Genomic DNA, 15,682 nt, shown 5'->3' on the forward strand with positions numbered 1-15,682 from the left:
TTGGCTAATGAAATGTTTGTGTTACGTCAGGTATTGGTGGACCAAGTCAGTCTTCACGACCCAAGCACACGGCAGGGCGGGGAGGTGGGTGGCATTAGCAAGCAGCGAATTTGACGCTCTGCCGCTCACCCTAGCTCGGGTACCTCTGCCTCCACCCGCTGGAGTATCTAGGCCGCCCAAGTCCGCCCCTGGGAGGGAGTGTGTGTTGGCCTTCAGCCAGCCTTCTCCGTGCAGGCAGCAGAGTTCTGATCTGTACTTTAGGGTTGGGGCCCCTCCCTACCACTCCCACTCACTTTACTAGCCTCTAAGGCTCCATCTTCCGCCAATTGTGACCCGAGGAACCCGCCGCCCTGACGCCCAGTAGCTGGCGAGCTGCAGCGCCAGGAGAGGCTCAGTTGAATGCAAACCTCCTTGACCCCTAGCTGGCTCCGCATGCACCTCTGCCGGAGCTCTCGGGCGTGCCGGTAACCTGCTGAGAGCGACTGCAGCCTACAGGCGAGGCGCAGCTGGGGGCCAGGGGCGGTCACAGCAACCGGTGGCTGGTTCTCTCTTTTGGGCTGCCTCGGCGGCGACCAGCAGCGCTCCCTCCGCAGCGGCGCCCCTTCCGGAGCTGCCTCTGTGCTATCCTCCGCTGGTCCCCTATCCCTGCCGCTCATCAGTGGGTCAATCCAACTCCTGGCTACGAGGGACGGGGACCCACCATCCAGCCTGCCGCTCTACTCCGGGCCTGACCGTGGCGGAAGGAGCGCAACCTAGGTGAGGACCCACCCACCCCTAGGTCCAGTCGTCCAACTGAGCGCTTCTACCTCTCAATGCTTGCAAGGTAACTCCCACTGTAGGCTCTCTGCGAAACTAGTGCCTTGTGCCGGCCAGGGCAAAGGCCCATTTTTGCCACAAGCTTGGGGAAAATGGCCTAGACTAGGGCTACCTGGGGAGCCTTCAGGGACCACTCGGGCATGCCAGGATAGGTAGTTGAGCAGGAGCACTTGCCTGGCGCGACTCAAGGCTTAACAGTTTGCATGGTTCAACAATTGAGCTTACAGATTTAGGAATGTAGGGTAGCTGAGTTCTACCGTGGGAATGGGATGGGGAAATGAGGAAGAGAGATGGGGGAGGTAAGGAGCCAAAGACAGTGTTGGGGAAGCTACCAGTGGCAGTGTGAAGCTACTGGCTCCCCTGAGGACCGAACACTTCAACACTTGGCCACCTTGGAGTGTTGTGCTCAGTTCAGCCTTTGCTTGTGGTGTAAGGGGCTTGAGGCCACAAGGTAAGTGCACTTCTGTTGACCCAACTCTCCAGGTAGAGATCGAAAGACAACCTCTCGTTATAAATATCATGAATTTGTGGGAAATGAGGCCAAGCTTAGTCCCCCTATTTGCAGAAAGATGAAATCTGAGTGGGTGAAGGATAGTCTTGCAGTGAACCATTTCGAAGGACGGGAAGTAGAGCAGGGGTGCTCTCTTCAAATACCTTCAAAGCTGTCATGTGGAAAAGGATTATTTGTCTTAAGTGTCTCTAGAAAGGAGAACCCAGGATGGGTCAGATTTCAACAGAGTGAAAACCACCAGGAGGCAGAATTAAGCTTACTATAAAGGAACCTCATTCTAACAGGAGGGAGGAGCATTTTTATTGTGTATCAGGCAATTTGCTAAGTGCTTTACATAAATTATCCCATTTAACACTTAGCAAGGTTTGGATATGTCCAATGATAAAATGGAATGCCAGGAAATAGTGGAGTCTCTGCTCATCTAGGCTGAAGCTCTTTCTGTTCTTAAGACGAGGTTTGTGACAACCATCTATTCATTTGCTGGGGCTGAAAAAGGCTTGTACAAGAAATTGGGAGAGTCTATCATTCATTCATGTCGTGACTTTAGAGAAATCCCATCATCTCTCTGGACTTCAAGTCCCTCTTCTGTAAAGTCAGAGAATTGGACTTCACTAGATTGCCTGAAAAAAAAATCCCTTTGACCAGTAAAAATAAAATTAAAAAAAAAAAAAAAATGGACTTTAGTTTTTCGCACTCTTGAATTTACAAGAGTTGTAGAATTGGATCTCCACAACATCTTGAAGATGGACCCCTAAAGGAACTAAAATGCCTATCCCTTCTTCCACTGACTGAGTTGTGACTCTAATGTCCATCCAACAGATACACTTTCAATAGCTGTAGTGTTTCCCAACAGCCAAGGTCTCTGAAGAGTAAGAACTCAGGGCCTCCTTTGATGTTGCTTGAATTGTCCTATGACAACAGCATTGCTTTCTAGCCACTGCAAAGACAGTTGCTCTGTCTTGTTATGCAAAAATGCAGAGCATCTGCTGTTGTGGTGCATTGTACTGAGCAACTGGAGATGAGGGCAGAAAGTGATGGATGAAATAGGCTCTTTCCCTTAGAGAGCTTCAAGTCATTTGTGGGAAAGGCAGGTACAAGGATCACAGACCATGTTATAAGGCAGAATGTTGCTTTGAGGCGGGTGTACAGAAAAGGCAGAAATCATGTGGAGCCATAAAAATATACTAGGTTAGAAATTTGGGAACCTTAGATTCTAATCTTGGCTGGTCACTTAAGGCAGGTCAGCCAACCTTCTGAGACCTGAAACTTTAAGACTTTCTGATATTAGATGAGAATTTCTTGTTTGGGTGGATTCTCAAGAGGCATTTGTGGTGGGCCTTGAAGTGCTCTGGGTAGGGTTTACACTAACAGAGGAAGACAGCAGAGACTGGGACAAAATTTCTGGGCACATGAAAATCATGTGTGCTTTCATGGATATGTTGTTGTTGTTCAGTTGCTCAGTTGTGTGCTACTCTTTGCAACCCCATGGACTGCAGCACACCAGGCTTCCCTGTCCTTCACAATCTCCCAGAGCTTGCTCAAACTCATGTCCATTGAGTCAGTGATGCCATCCAACCATCTCATCCTCTGTCATCCCTTCTCCACCTGCCTTCAATACTTCCCAGCATCAGGGTCTTTTCCAATGAGTCGGCTCTTCACATCAGGTGGCCAAACTATTGGAGCTTCAGCTTCAGCATCAGACCTTCCACTGAATATTCAGAGTTGACTTCCTTTAGGATTGACTGGTTTGATCTCCTTGCTGTCCAAGGGAGTATCAAGAGTCTTCTCCAGCACCAGAGTTTGAAGGCATCAGTTCTTCGGTGCTCAGCCTTTTTTATTGTCCAGCTCTCACATCTGTACGTGACTACTGGAAAAACCATAGCTTTGACTATACGGACCTTTGTCGGCAAAGTAATGTCTCTGCTTTTTAATATGCTGTCTAAGTTTGTCATTGCTTTACTTCCAAGGAGCAAGCATCTTTTAATTTCATGGCTGTAGTCATCATATGCAATGCTTTTGGAGTCCAAGAAAATAGTCTATCACTGTTTCCATTGTTTCCCTATCTATTTGCCATGACATAATGGGATCAAATGCTATGATCTTAGTTTTTTGAATGTTGAGTCTTAAGTCACTTTTCACTCTCCTCTTTCACTTTCATCAAGAGGTTTTTTAGTTCCACTTCACTTTCTGCCATAAGGGTGGTATCATCTGCATATTTGAGGTTATTGATATTTCTCCCAGCAATCTCAATTCCATCTTGTGATTTATCCAGCCCAGCATTTCACATGATGTATTCTGCATATAAATTAAACAAGCCGGGTGACAAGATACAGCCTTGACATACTCCTTTCCCAATTTGGAACCAGTCTGTTGTTCTATGTTTAGTTTTAACTGTTGCTTCTTGTTCTTGACCTGCATACAGGTTTCACAGGAGGCAGGTAAGGTGGTCTGGTATCCCTATGTCTTTAAGAATTTTCCACAGTTTGTTGTGATCTACACAGTCAAAAGCTTTAGCATAGTCAATGAAACAGAAGTAGATGTTTTTCTGGAATTCTCTTGCTTTTTCTATGATCCAGCGGATATTGGCATTGATCTCTGGTTCCTCTGCATTTTCTAAATCCAGCTTGTACATCTGAAAGTTCTCAGTTCACATACTGTTGAAGCCTAGCTTGAAGGAACTGGCAGCTAATGGCTAGTGTGACTGCTGATCCAAAAAAGGGAAATAGAAATTGGGGTTGAAAATGGAGCCTTTGAATACTAGACTCAGACAGTTTTGACCTGCTCCTGAAAAGGCAAATTTAGCAGCTTGCAGCCATGCTTGGTTTTTGAGCTGGAAAGTGCCAGTGAACAAATACCTGTGCCATTGTGTAGTTTCCTGCAAAAAACCATGCCTTATCCAATCTTCATTTTACTCAGAAGTTCAAGGAATGGCAGTGCTTCCCTGTCTAATGGTAGACAGTACCTGCTAATGCCAATGGAGAAGAAACACCATAGGGCTGAAGTGACCCATCCTTGAGATGGCTGCCAATGAACTGCACGTGGTCTGGCCCTTTGCTAGGAGTGAGGATGGTCAGCCTTGTTGGCTGCTGAGGGATGGAAGATGACACTGGTGGACTGAGTGTAATCCTCACTGTCTGACTGAGGCTGAAGGACATAGGGCACAGTGGAGACCTGGAGAAGGGCAAGGGAAGACAGAGTCTTCCAGATCATGTGACTTGACTTAATGGTGTATCCTGTCCAGAAAAAAAGATTTTGGAAACCACCAGTGGAATCAAGAGTGAATACAGGTTTCTGATGTGGTCTGATGATATTGAAGAAGCCTAGCCAATTCTGCTACAGAGATGGAAAGAACTTTTGCCTGGGAGTCAGGAGACTTTAGTTTAATCAAGTCTCTTTCCCTCTCTGAGCCTCACTTTTTCCACTGTTAGTTATGGAAGTGGGGGAGGTTGGCCTCAGTGATTCTTTAGGTCCTTTCTAGCTCTAAAGACCTAGGAAAGATATATGATTTTTATCCCCCATGGGTGAATCCAGAGAGACTTTGTCCAGATTTGAAGTTATAAAACTGGGATTCATTGTGAACTGAAGGCTTACAAAAAATCTGTGTATTGCAGACTGGGACTCCTTGTCCTTGTCAGAGGAAGGTCAGAAAGAGTGTCATTGAGCTGAATTCTTAGGATATTTCCTTTCTCAAATCCACTTCCTTTTCCATCCTCTATCAACAATTCTTTTTCAGATTTCCAGTGACCATTGCTCTGCCCTTAGCACCTGGCACATTGGGCCTTTTTTTTCTATTTCTTCTTATAGAGGGGAAATTTTGGGCTCTTTGCCTTGTGTTTACACAGTGAACCTCAGAGCCATCATCATATTCTCTTTCCTAGAATCCAACATACACAACCTTGTCCCAGTTGACTTAACTGCTAAGTCTTTATAGTCAATGTTGATAATATCTTTTGTCTTTTATTGAATTTTAAAACATAAGAGTAATTCTACAGCTTACTTAGAAATGCATCAAAAATTAAGAAAATACAATGCCAAACTGGGCTCTATGCTACACAGCCATGGATGGGATGGGGTGAGGGGAGGGAGGCTAAGGAGGGAGGGGGTGTATGTATAATTATGGCTGATTTGCGTTGTTGTATAGCAAAAACCAGCACAACATTGTAAAAATTAAAAAAAAAAACTTTACAAAAAAACTTCAATCAAAAAATGAATAGATGGATTATTAAGTAAATAAATGAATAATTAATAAATTGATGCTAAATCAAGAGATAAATGAATGAATGGCAAACAGATAAATAAAATATGGGGGTGAAAATAAGTAACATACAGTTAAAAGGGCTATGTGCTCAATCACTCAGTTGTGACCGACTATTTGTGGTCCCATGGACTGTAGTCTGCCCTACCCACCCAGGCTCTTCTGCCCATGGAATTTTCCCAGGCAAGAATAATGGAGTGGGGTGCTTTTCCTTTTCCAGGAGGTCTTCCCAACCCAAGGATAGAACCTGCCTTTCCTGCATCTCCTGCATTGACAGGCAAATTCTTTTACCACTAGTGTCACTGTCTTATTGGTTGCGCTAGTGGTAAAGAACCCTTCTGCCAATGAAGAAAATATAAGAGATGCAGGTTCGATCCCTGGGTTGGGAAGAGCGCCTGGAGCAGAGCGTGGAAAGCCACTCCAGGATCCGTGCCTAGAGAATCCCGTGGACAGAGGAGCCTGGCAGCCTACCATCCACAGGGACTCACAGAGTTGGATACAACTGAAGTGACTTAGCAAGCACGCCACCTGGGAAGCCCCAATAAACAGTCATATTGCAGGTAATTCAAACTATATAAAAGTACACAGAATAAAAAGGAAAATCTTCTTACATCCATATTTTCCTCCCAGAGGTAAATATAGTTCCCATTTTTCTGTGTATCCTTCTAATCCTTCTTTCTATATGTGTCCAAAACTAAATACATCCATATTAACCTAATAGTTTTGCTTTTAAATTTAAATGGATCACACTTTATAGCTGAGTCAGTAATTTGCATTTTTGACTTCACAGTATATTTTGGACATCTCATTTCAGTATATGGATCTACCTCATTTTAAAAAACAGCTACATATTTCATAGTATGGGTATACCATAGTGTATTTAAATATTTCTTCTGATGGACAGCTAAATGATTTCCAATTCTTTCCTATGACACATAAGGCTTCAGGATATTTCTTTGCCCGTTGGTGGTATAGTGGTGAGCATAGCTGCCTTCCAGGATACTTCTTTGGTTATTTATTATGTACATGTGAACATCTATTTCTGTAAGGTAGATTCCTAGAAATGGAATTGTTGTGCCAAAAGAGCTATGCTTTAAAATTCTGCCCCTCCCCTCCAATATTTCATTATGGATATTTTCAAACATACAGATAAGTTGAAAGGATTATACAGTGAACACCCATATATCCACTACCTAGATTCTACCATTAACATTTAACTATATTTGCTTTATCACATATCCCTCTTTCTATACATTCATTAAGTCATCTTTCAAATTCTGTACATTGTACAAATGAAATATGATATTTTGAGCCATTTACATATTTATTACCACTGCAGAGGTTAAGCACATAAAAATACACTTATTAGCCATTTATATTTCTTTTCTATAAATTTTCTTTTCATATTAGTGCTCATTTGTCTGTGGTAGCTTGTTCATATTTTGCTCGTGGATCTGTGAAAGCTCTTTATTTTGTAATATGTCTTATGCAGTGATGATCTTGCAGAACTCAGAGTTTTTCCAAAAACATTATTTGGCTGATTGAAAATTCTTTCCTTTCAACCCGTCTCACTATTTTCATCCTCAAACTGTCATAATTTCTCTCCTGGACAATTTGTTTAAAAACAAATCTGATGGTATCACTCTCCTGCTTAAAACAAATCTGATGATGTCAACAGTCCCACAATTCAGAATATAGTCCAAGCTCTTTAGCCTTAAGTCTAACTTTGTCTGACAATAAACTGCCTCTCTACTGCTATCTCTTCTACTCTAGTTTAAAACTCCTGAATTCAGCCAAATCTAGCAACTTGCTTTTCTTCATATGCACACCAAAATTTTTATCCTCTTTTATTTTTCCTCAGGCTTTCCATCTGAAATATTCTTTACTCCTCCCATCTCCACATGACTAAATTTTGTTTATCCTTTAAGGCCTCTTCCACATAGTCATCCCAAAGTCCATTCCTTCAAAATGCATGTACTTCAGAGGAAATGTACACTCCTCTCTGAAGTTTCAGCCTCTCTCACTCTCCCCCTCCTCTTCCCCATGCTCCACACCTGAACTAGCTATTATCCTATTTATTTAGTTACATGCATAAAAAAGTATTGCATTTTTCTGTTTTCTTTTTCTTTAAGGGCCTTAAACATTAGGTGCTGAAAAAATTAAGAAACGGATGAATTTAGCCTGAAAATAAGTGCAGACCCATATACCTAAAGAAAGGAATTTGCATATCTGCCTTGGCATTTTTGGTGTATCTGAAGAATTTTGGGTGGAGTGCAATAGAGGCATATGGAAGGATAGAACAACTTGGAATGTTTTCAGTGCTGATTGATGTACTTTCTCTCAGACGGATGATTTAAGAAGTACAGCTTAGTGATGGAGGTTATGGGTGGGAACCACAGAGCTATTTCTGAGCTGTTAACACTTTGGGCACTGCTGATATGCCAAAGTCAATCTGAATGTAATGTGGCTAAAGCTGCTTTGTTATGTCATCTTGGACAGACTGCTAACACACTCTGAGCTTCAGGTTCTCATTGGTCAAACAATGGGAAAATAATACCTATTTTGCCACAGGAAAGAGCAAATTACATGATCTGTGGAAATATACAGTTTAAAAAGAATTAAAATACTACATACGTTTGAAGTATTTCTGATTCTTGTGGTGTTGAGTCAGGAGACCTGAGTTCGAGGCATTACTTTTGACAAGTACCTTGCTCTTTCTTGGCTTTGGTTTGCCATCTATACAACTTGATTAGACTAGATTTGTGATTTTCAGCAAAGATGTATTTCATGGAGGCCCAGTATGCTCCCAGTGGAACTCCTTGGGCTCTTAGATTATCTTCTGGGTTTGTACACAAAAGATGGTCTAGACTAAGCTAAATAATCTCCAAAATTCTGTGAGTTCTGATGTTCTTGACTCTGTCTCTCTAGTGGCTCTGCCATCACTGCAAAATGTGGAGGTAATAAATCTATTCAGATAGATATATTCAAGATATTCCTATCTGAACCTCTCTCACACTTCTTTCCCAGGGTCTTTACTGTCTCCAATTTTCTGCCAGGGTCTGTGGCCTGTCTCCTAGGACTGGCTATTTTTGGAGCTTGTTCTCAGATACCAAGGCCATTGTTAATGCCACAGTTGAGGGCTGTGGGGGCAATGGCCAATGGAAGAAGGAAGGAAGACACAGCCTGAGTTCCCAAGTGCTTTGTGGAAGCCCCCTCGACCATGACATTTTGGGTTATGAGTGGGAAGAGCAGCATTAGTGAAATAAGTAGTCTATGAAGGTTCACTACCCATTCCCCTAGTTTGATTCTCAAAGCTTACAGCTAGCTTCAATTAGCTTACAGTTGCTATCTGAAGTCACTCCTGGCTTTTGGACACACAAGCAAATGGGACTGGCCCTTGCCTAACACTTAAAGCCAAGCTCTCAGTGTAGCTCCCAAGGCATAATTCTAAGCTAGCCTATCTCTTCTATTTTTTCCGTACATTTATTAGGTAACTGAATCCTAATAAACCTAATTGAGGACCACCCTCAAATAAAATGTAACTGAGCTCCAGAAAACCTCATTAATGACCATTTGCAAACAAAACACCACAGTTTGTTCTGTTTCAGAATGGCATTTTCCTGATTTAAAAAAGAACAAGGAGGGAAAAACTGTATTCAACAATTTGAATTCCTCCCAAGTATATTTCAATCCAAATATTGACCAGTTAAAGACTGAGGAGAGAAACGAAAGGGGAAGAAAAGGAGAAAAAGAGAGATGGGGGTGGGAAGGTGGGATGAAAATCAGTGAGTGACAGAGGCACTCACAAAGTAAAATTATGAAGTTTTGAAGTGCTCTTTACCCCTGTGCCTTCACAGCTCCGATCTGAATGAGAGGGAAATTATTCATAACAGCTCATCAGAAGCAGTGATCAGAATACCATTACCCCAGACAACTTTTGGTCTCCCAGAAGTAAGCCCCCTTAAACAAGCCATTTGTTCACTTTTGCCTTGTTTACCCATCCCCCCAACCTGCTTGTTGATATCTTGATGCTTTCATAACTACCATTCTGCAAGCTAGACTGGGGTTCAGGTGGTCAAGAGAATTGGGATGTTGGAAGATGAAGAATGGGTAGGAAGTTTGGACCCTCAGGCTGAGGACCTTGAAGCTAGAACTGGGAGAGCTTATATAGTCAGTACTCTGTTCTTCCTGTCCCTGGTGATGGGGGGTTGTTGGGAGCTGGGGGTAGGGTTAGAGGACAAGAGAATGTAGGCTAAAGAAACTGGGTCATGAACATTGTTTAAGTCAGATAATCTTGAAGCCTGATTTTAGTCAACAGCTTCCATCACTTTTTTCCTAGTCCCAAACCAGTGATGAAAGCACATTTGCTTTTTTCTTAGTCTTACCGTTTTTATTCCTGTGGAGCAAAATGAGAAAGAGCCAGGGGGATAAGACTTGGGAGGAAGGTCAGGTGAAATAAGAGTCAGCTAGGGTTTCAGAGAAGAGCTGATAATCAGGACAGTAGGAATGGGTTTCTGGAGCAGAACAGGGGCTGGTGGGCAGAGGTTCCCTGCTTATCTATCTTGACTTCTGACAGAATCCTGAGAAGAAAATGGGCTGTACTCATATTGTTCTCCAAGGTTGGAGGACAAGTGCCTTGTGGCCTTCTCCATCTGCAAAAGTAGAGACAGGTCTGTTGGGAAAGCACTAGGCCCTGTGTCTGGGGTCTCTGCTCTTCCCATCCCCAACTTTGATTACTGGGCCTCCTTTTCTTGTGTGTGTGTGTGTGTGTGTGTGTGTGTGTGTGTGTGTGTGTGTGTGTTTATTTTATTTTTTTCTGGTATGGAAAACAGTAGACCTCATGAGTCCTGAGAGTCTGATTCCAGGAAATAAGGGGTAAAGATGGGTGAGTGTGGGGCATAGTGCCCAGCTTCAGGGTATTCTAATTGCCCACTTCATTTGCTTCATCCCTTTGCCCTTAGCTCCCAAGTGCCGTAGCTCCACGGTTCCTTGTCTTTTCTCTCTTCCCTTCCCTTCTGTTCCTCCCCTCAGTTAAAGCCCAATTTCTTCCATGCCATTTGATCTCAGCTAGATTTTAAGAAATGTCCTGTGATTAAGTCATACTAAGGTGTACTTGATTGATTTACAGTCATCTTTTCCATTCTCTCACAGAATAGTTCTTCCTCTCTGATAGCAGTGTTTGGCTATCATTGGTGGACCTTTCTGGCTTCTGGCCCCCATTCTCACTTATAGTTCAGTTCTGTCCAGTCACTCAGCCATGTCCGACTTTTTGTGACCCCATGGACTGCAGCATGCCAGGCTTCCCTGTCCATCACCAACTCCCGGACCTTGCTCAAACTCATGTCCATCAAGTCAGTGATGCCATCTGCCATACCATCCTCTGTTGTCCCCTTCTCCTCCTGTCTTCAACCTTTTCCAGCATCAGGGTCTTTTCCAATGAGTCAGTTCTTCACATCAGGTGGCCAAAGTACTAGAGCTTCAGCTTCAGCATCAATCCTTCCATGAATATTCAGGACTGATTTCCTTTATAATTGATGGGTTTGATCCTTGCTGTCCAAGAGATTCTCTCTTCTCTAACCCCACAGTTCAAATCTGACTTCACAGATAGGTAATAAATAGAGCAGATTTTTCTCTGTCGTCAGGTTATTCATCTGTAAACCAGGATAATAGTAACTACCTCATCAGCTTATTATGAGAGTTAAATGAATTTATGCAGCAAAGCACTTGGAACAGGGCCTTACACAGAGTAAGCCCACAATAAATGTTAGCTGTTACTAATTCTATCATGAAAGAAGCAGTGTGGTAGTATGAAGAGAGCACTGGATTAAGAGTCAAGAGTTCTAGTACTAGCTATTCCACTCTCTTGCTATGTCTCCATGGACAAGTTCCTGATCCCTCTGGGTTTTAGTTTCACTACTGCACCATGAGGAATGGAACCAAATTATTTCTAAGGGCCCTCATAAGTCTGTCATTCCCAGTTATAGAATTCTAATCCCCTAAGGACAGCAGATACTTAGTCAAGATGGTGAGGTAAGAGCAGGATATGTAAAATGCCTGGGTAGTAAGCCTTCCACAAAGTAAAGGTTTTTGCTTGATACTGGCATTAGAGTTTCCTTTAGGCTGTTATAAGTTGACATATAAGCCAGAGAGTTTTAGCTGTAGACTGAGAAGCTGCAGCAGCTCCAGAAGTCCTCTGTATTTAGTTATATAAAGGCTTAAAAATCCTTATATATAGGCAAATTCACAAGACTCTTACTACCCTAGGGGTGTATGGGAGCTATCATCCAGAATATAAACTTACTCTCTTTGCATGTCATTCTCACTTCAAGCTTCCCTGTGATCACCTGTCTCTTAGTTCCAGACAGAGTTGGCTGGGCCATTCACTGTTCCCCAGAGAGAAACACTGGGTTACATATGTGAAACATAGACTGATTTTCCCTGGGTTGAGATCATCTTCTCACTTCTCACTATATCTCCCTCCCCAGAACTCTGAGGCTCTTTAACTTCCTAGGCTTGGGATGTGAGAGAGATCACTAATCTAATATGAATATAAGAGGAAGTGGAGCATTTTGCTGAACCTTTGGTTTGACCCTTGGTAATGAATGGGACAGAGTTTTCTGCACTAATCTTCTTTTGCCTATAACTAGAATTTAGTGTGCCAACTTCCTCTTGGCTGAGTCAAGAATGAATTTTATACCATGGGGTCATGATGTATCTCAGCTTAGAATCATAGGAAAATGTTTTTCCTACTACTGTCTTTTAATTCCCCCCCCCCCCCACTGAATCTTATGCATCAAAGCAATACAGGCTGGTTGGCCAGTCTTAAGGCTCTGGTGGAGAAGCAGCTGCTCTGTCTGAGCCCATGCTATTCCTGTGACAGAAGCCTGCAGATGTAAATTAATCTGCAAAGGTGGGAATGAGCCACTCAACCTCTTTCCCTTATGCAGAGATGAACCTATGGAGGTTAAAGGTTGGAGTTGGTTTGGGAGAGTGTTTGGGTAAAAAGGAGAGCAGGATGGGAAATAGTAAGACTAACTTTTAGACAGTCAACATTTATTGAGAGTCAACTATGTGCTTAGCCTTTGACCAGGCAATGTTGTAGAGGGGAGGAGAAACTAAGGATGGGTGCAAAGAGATTGTAGGGGGCGTCAGAGGGGCAGGACCCTAGCCCAGAATTCTTCACATCTAAGACTTCCTCACTGCACTTTTGGAGCAGCAAATGATAGTTAAGTTATAACCTGTGTGATCTTAATATTCAGAAAATCAGAGGAAGTAGAAATCACTTCCCACTGATGTGGGCCAGTGCAAACCTTTGTAGGATGTGTAAAGAGAAGCAAGGATAATATTACAAGCAGACTGTAAGGCATTATGGCTGAACTGTGAATAAATGTTGATCCTCTTCATCTGTTTCACCATCTAGGACAATTACTTCATTTTTCTCCCCACATCTCTTACCCTCCCTTCCTCATGTTCTTTGACTGAATAAAAATGCAGCCAACACTTGGAGATGCCTCTTTGGGAGCCAGGCAACACTACAGCTTTGTGAACTGGTCCATGTGTCTCTTGGTCATTATATTCCACTGTCCTGGAACATGCAATAGAGAAGTTTTGAAGGTGGCAAAAGCCTCTTATCCTCATCTCATACATCAGAGGACAGAGAGAAGAAGCAAGAACTACAATCCTGCAGCCTCCAGAACGAAAACCACAATCACAGAAAGCTAACCAAAATGAACATATGGATCACAGCCTTGTGTAACTCCATGAAGCTATGAGCCATGCCATGGAGGGCCACCCTAGAAGAATGGACGTGGTGGAGAATTCTGAGAAAACGTGGTCCACTGGAGATGGGAATGGCAAACCACTTCAGTATTCTTGCCTTGAGAACCCCATTAACAGTATGAAAAGGCAAAAAAATATGACATCAGAAGATGGGCCCACCCAGGTTGGTAGGTGTCCAATATGCTACTGGGGAAGAGCAAAGTAAGAGCTCCAGAAGGAATGAAGAGGCTGAGCCAAAGCAGAAATGACGCCAAGTTGTGGATATGACTGGTGAAAGTAAAGTGTGATGCTGTAAAGAACAATATTTCATAGGAACCTGGAATGTTAGGTCCATGAATCAAGGTAAATTGGAAGTGGTCAAACAGGAGATGGCAAGAGTGAACATTGACATTTTAGGAATCAGTGAGCTAAAATGTTCACTAACTAAACTAAATGAACTAAAATCAGTGAACTAAAATGGGCAGGGATGGGTGAATTTAATTCAGATGATCATTACATCTACTACTGTGGGTAAGAATTCCTCAGAAGAAAATGGAGTAGCCCTCACAGTCAACAGAAGAGTTCAAAATGCAGTACTTGGGTGCAATCTCAAAAACGACAGAAGGATTTCAGTTCATTTCCAAAGCAAATCAATCAACATCACAGTAATCCAAGTCTATGCCCCAACCACTAATGCTGAAGAAGCTGAAGCTGAATGGTTCTATGAAGACTTACAAGACCTTCTAGAACTAACACCAAAAAAAAAAAAAAAAAAAAAAAAGTCCTTTCATCATAGGGGATTGGAATATAGAAGTAGGAAATCAAGACATACCTGGAGTAACAGGCAAGTTTGGCCTTGGAGTACAAAATGAAGCAGGGCAAAAGCTAATAGGGTTTTGTCAGGAGAAAACACTGGTCATAGCAAACACTCTCTTCCAACAACAAGAGAGGCCATTCTATTCATGGACATCACCAGATGGTCAATATCAAAATCAGATTGATTATAATATATTATTTGCAGCATAAAATGGAGAAGCTCTACAGAATGAGCAAAAACAAGACCTGGAGCTGACTGTGGCTCAGATCATGAGCTCCTTATTGCAAAATTCAGGCTTAAATTGAAGAAAGTCGGGAAAACCACTAGGCCATTCAGATATGACCTAAATCAAATCCCTTATAATTACCTAGTGGAGGTGATGAATAGATTCAAAGGATTAGATATGGTAGACAAAGTGTCTGAGGGTTTCCCAGGTGGGGCTAGTGGTAAAGAACTCACCTGCTAATTCAGGAGGCATAAGAGACACGGGTTTGATCCCTAGGTCAGGAAGATCCCCTGGAGGAGGGCATGGCAACCCACTCCAATATTCTTACCTGGAGAATCCCATGGACAGTAGAGCCTGGCAGGCTAGAGTCCATGGAGTTTCAGAGTCTGATAGGACTGAAGCAACGTAGCAGGCACACACACACAGAGTGCCTGAAGAACTATGGACAGAGGTTCACAACATTGTACAGGAGGTGGAAAAAATGCAAAATGGTTATCTGAGGAGGCCTTACAAATAGCTGAGAAAAGAAGAGAGGTCAAAGGCAAAGGAAAAAGGGAAAGATATGCCCAACTGAATTAAGAGTTCCAGAGATAGCAAGGAGAGATAAGAAAGCCTTCTTAAGTAAACAATGCAAAGAAATAGAGGAAGACAATAGAAGACCAAAGACTAGAGATCTCTGCCAGCAATTTGGAGATACTAAGGGAATATTTCATGCAAAGATAGGCACAATAAAGGACAGAAACCACAAGAACCTAACAGAAGTAGAAGAGATGAAGAAGAGGTGGCATGAATACACAGAAGGCCTATACAGAAAAAAGTCTCAATGACCCAGATAACCACAATGGTGTGGTCTCTCTTCTAGAGGCAGACATCCAGGAGTATGAATTTAAGTGGGCCTTAGGAAGCATTACCTGGAACAAAGCTTGTGGCGGTTATGGAGTTCCAGCTGAGCTATTTCAAATCCTAAAAAGTGCTGCACTCAATATGCCAGCAAATTTGGAAAACTCAGCAATGCCCACAGGACTGGAGAAGGTCAGTTTTCATTCCAATCCCAGAGAAAGGCAGTGTCAAAATATGTTCAAAGTACCATACAACTGTGCCAATTTTATATACTAGCAAGATAATGCTCAAAATCCTTCAAACTAGGCTTCCACAGTAACTGAACTGAGAACTTCCAGAGGTACAATCTGGGTTTAGAAGAGGCAGAGAAACCAGAAATCAAATTTCCAACCTTAGTTGGATCATAGAAAAAGCAAGAGAATTCCAGAAAATATCTACTTCTGTTTCATTGATTATGCT

The 15,682-nt window shown here is 42.6% G+C and overlaps 1 protein-coding gene across 7 annotated transcripts in view; it reads left to right on the forward strand.

Annotated features, from left to right (window-relative positions):
- The first annotated feature begins 367 nt into the window (after positions 1-367).
- The window catches only part of ARHGEF9 (Cdc42 guanine nucleotide exchange factor 9), a 435,862-nt gene continuing 420,547 nt past the window's right edge, over positions 368-15,682 (forward strand). For 4 of the 7 annotated variants that reach the window (XM_043895127.1, XM_043895129.1, XM_043895131.1 and 1 more), the window contains exon 1: positions 368-756. The gene's annotated coding sequence lies outside the window, so the exon portion shown is untranslated. Of the gene's footprint in view, positions 824-15,682 lie in introns of all 7 variants that reach the window. The other 3 variants (XM_043895130.1, XM_043895132.1, XM_043895128.1) reach the window with 2 other exon arrangements.

This window comes from Cervus elaphus, chromosome X (genome assembly GCF_910594005.1).
Source record: "Cervus elaphus chromosome X, mCerEla1.1, whole genome shotgun sequence".
NCBI lineage: Eukaryota > Metazoa > Chordata > Mammalia > Artiodactyla > Cervidae > Cervus > Cervus elaphus.